Source organism: Arachis ipaensis, chromosome B05 (genome assembly GCF_000816755.2).
Source record: "Arachis ipaensis cultivar K30076 chromosome B05, Araip1.1, whole genome shotgun sequence".
In the NCBI taxonomy this organism is placed as follows: Eukaryota; Viridiplantae; Streptophyta; class Magnoliopsida; order Fabales; family Fabaceae; genus Arachis; species Arachis ipaensis.
In genome coordinates, this window is record NC_029789.2 from 10,167,787 (window position 1) to 10,171,054 (window position 3,268).

Below are 3,268 nucleotides of genomic sequence, written 5' to 3' on the forward strand. Positions count from 1 at the left end.
TAGTGATATCTATCAATTTGAGAAATAATTTTATTATTATTATTATTATTATTTGTTACAGATCTGACCTTCGGATCTCTATCTAAAACAGCCTCCGAGATTGAAATACCGGATCGAATTGCTTTTTTCTTTTAGAAGGACCAAAATCGACCTACTAAAATTTTTAACCAACATTTAAATTTAACTTGAGTATTAGAGTATCTTTGTAAGTACCATCCATTACTTTACAGCACCATTAAAAGTTTTCCACATATTAGGAGGAAACGGTTTGAAAGGTAAATTGGAGTGTGGCAGAACCATGAATATGACGACGGGACAGTTACACGTAGACATTGACGGAATTTCATCACAATCTTTCCACTTTCTCTATACTATAATTCACCTAGTGCGAATAAATTCCTAGTTTCTGTTTTTTTCTGTTCTTTTAACCTATAGTATGATTGCATTAGTATAAATAATGTAACAGCATCCATGACTATCTCTATAAATTTGGGACCCACCACGCATGAAATGTTTCAAATAATAAGAAAGATAAATTGTCCATCTTATCCGTCTTAAATAATAAGGAGGATGGACGGTCCATTTATTACGTTAATACGTTTACTTTAAAGGCATATAAGTGTACTGTTAAATTATTCACTATTAATGTTATTTAAATTATATTTTAATTTTTTATGTACACAAACAAAATTTTTATGTACTCCCATATAATAAACAAAATTTTAAATTTTTAAACGAAATAATTAAATATAATTTTTGAATTTTGAAATTTCAAATTTAAATTTACAAATTTCGTTTGTTGTATTGGAGTACATAAAAATTTCGTATGTACTCCCATGCAACAAACGAAATTTTGTAAATTTAAAATTTTAAATTTTAAAATTCAAAAATTATATTTAATTATTTCGTTTAAAAATTTGAAATTTTGTTTGTTATATGGGAGTACATAAAAATTTTGTTTGTGTGCATCAAAATTTAAAATATAATTTAAAAAATATTAATAGTGAACTATTTAACAGTGCACTTATGTGCCTTCACAGTAAACGTGATAAATGGACCGTCCATCCTTCCTATTATTTAAGATGGACGGTTTATCTTTTTCTATTATTTGAAATATTTCATTTGGGAAAGTTTGGTCAAATTAAAAGTATTAATATTTTTTATTATTTTTAAAAATTATATTTAATTATGTATAAAGTTATATATCTCATTTACACAATATATAAAAATTAAAAAATTACATATATCTCGTTTATTGATAATTTATTTTTTACATAAAAATCAGTTCTATTTTAAATTATCATCAAGTTATATAATAATGTTGTATATTTTTTATAACCCGCAGGCCGCAGGTGGTACCCGCGGGTTAAGAGCGAGTAGGGTTAGGGTTGGAATATTCTCAATCCGCGGGTAGGGTAAGGTTGAGTTTATATAAAAATCTCAACCCACTGATAGAGTTAGGGTTGGATCTAAAATTTACCCTACCCTATCCATTGCCACCCCTAGGCATGAGTTATAGGTTAGGATGTAAATGTGATGGTAGAGGAGATGACGAGGATAATTTAAGAATCTTTGCTAATTTTTAATGGAATAAAGTAAAATTTAGTATTTAGTTTAGATAATTTTGTCAAAATGTATTTTTGTACGGATACAATGTTGATTATTTTAAACATTCTTCACTAGAAATAGTAGTTTTTTCAAATGAGAAATGTTAGGGAGCTAGCAATTTTGGTGTTTTATAACCATCAATTGGCCATTAATAGTGTTTTTAATGGTGTGAGATTACATCTAATGGTGAGAGATCACTTACTTTTATTTTGATGGTTAAGTGTTGGCCAAAAAACACAAAAGTTGCTGACCCCTAGACTAATGTCTTGTCTTTATCTAAACAATCATTCAAGTTTCACTTGTTACTATTACTATTCTTATCAGACAAATAACAAAAAGCAACAAGAGGGTGTTGATCATCATCAGAAGCTGATCTTTCGATCCCACGTATACCAGAAAGTGATTGCTATTCCTTCTGCACTCCGGCTTGCTCTGCTCACCTACTGCGCTATTTTCCTCAGAGATGTAGTCAATCAATCGGCTCCATTCCAAGTCCAATACAGAGGAAACTCACAACTCCTCCTAAGTTGCTCTGAAGCATTTTTCATGTTCTTTCCAGAGATAGCACAGATCACAATCTTCATCAAATGCTGTGTTGTGCTCATTATTCTCGTTCTGCCCCTCCATATTGAGCTGCAGATTTTCATTGTCATGTTCCTGGTGGTACCTGCATCGCTCTCCTATTTCCCTGAAATGGGTCGTAGAGCTTCCGGGGTTCATGTTAAGTGCGCCACATTCAAGGCTTCGCTTATAAGGTTCGTTATCTCAGGGGCCCTTGTTTTAGCTCTGATTCTTGGTTTGGTGATATTGGCGGCCCTTTATATAAGCTGGAGAAAGATATTTGAAAGAAGAGGACCGTGGAAGAAGAAGGAAGAGAACGTTAAACTCGGTGATCTTTTAAAAGCTGTGGCTTAATAATTTACGTCAGGCTCATTGGATTCAGTATAAAAGATGATACAGCATTATGTTCTGTTTCTTGCTACTTTGGAACTGTTGTGGAATAAGTTTCTACCACACTATATTACGACTAAATTGACAAAAATACACGGGAAACTATAGGACCGTCATTCTAATTAAGCCTTTCCATTTTTCTTGTTCCCAAAACTATATTATTATTATTTGTTACAGATCCGACCTTCGGATCTCTATCTAAAACAGTCTCCGAAATTGAAATACCGGATCGAATTGCTTTTTTCTTTTAGAAGGACCAAAATCGGTCCACTAAAATTTCTAACCAACATTTAAATTTAAATGTCTTTCTTAGCCAAATAAGATAAGATAAGATAAGATAATCTATAAAAGGAAGTCTAAGTCCCACTCTCACGCATTCCACTCACCTCTTATCTCTTAGACTCATTTTAACTTGAGTATTAGAGTATCTTTGTAAGTATCATCCATTACTTTACAGCACCATTAAAAGTTTTCCACATATTAGGAGGAAACGGTTTGAAAGGTAAATTGGAATGTGGCAGAACCACGAATATGACGACGGGACAGTTACACTTCGACATTGACGGATTTCCATCCAAATCTTTCCACTTTCTCCATACCCTATTTCACCTAGTGCGAATAAATTCCGAGTTTCCGTTTTGTTCTGTTCTTTTAACCTATAGTGTGATTGCATTAGTATAAATAATGTAACATCATCCATGACTATCTC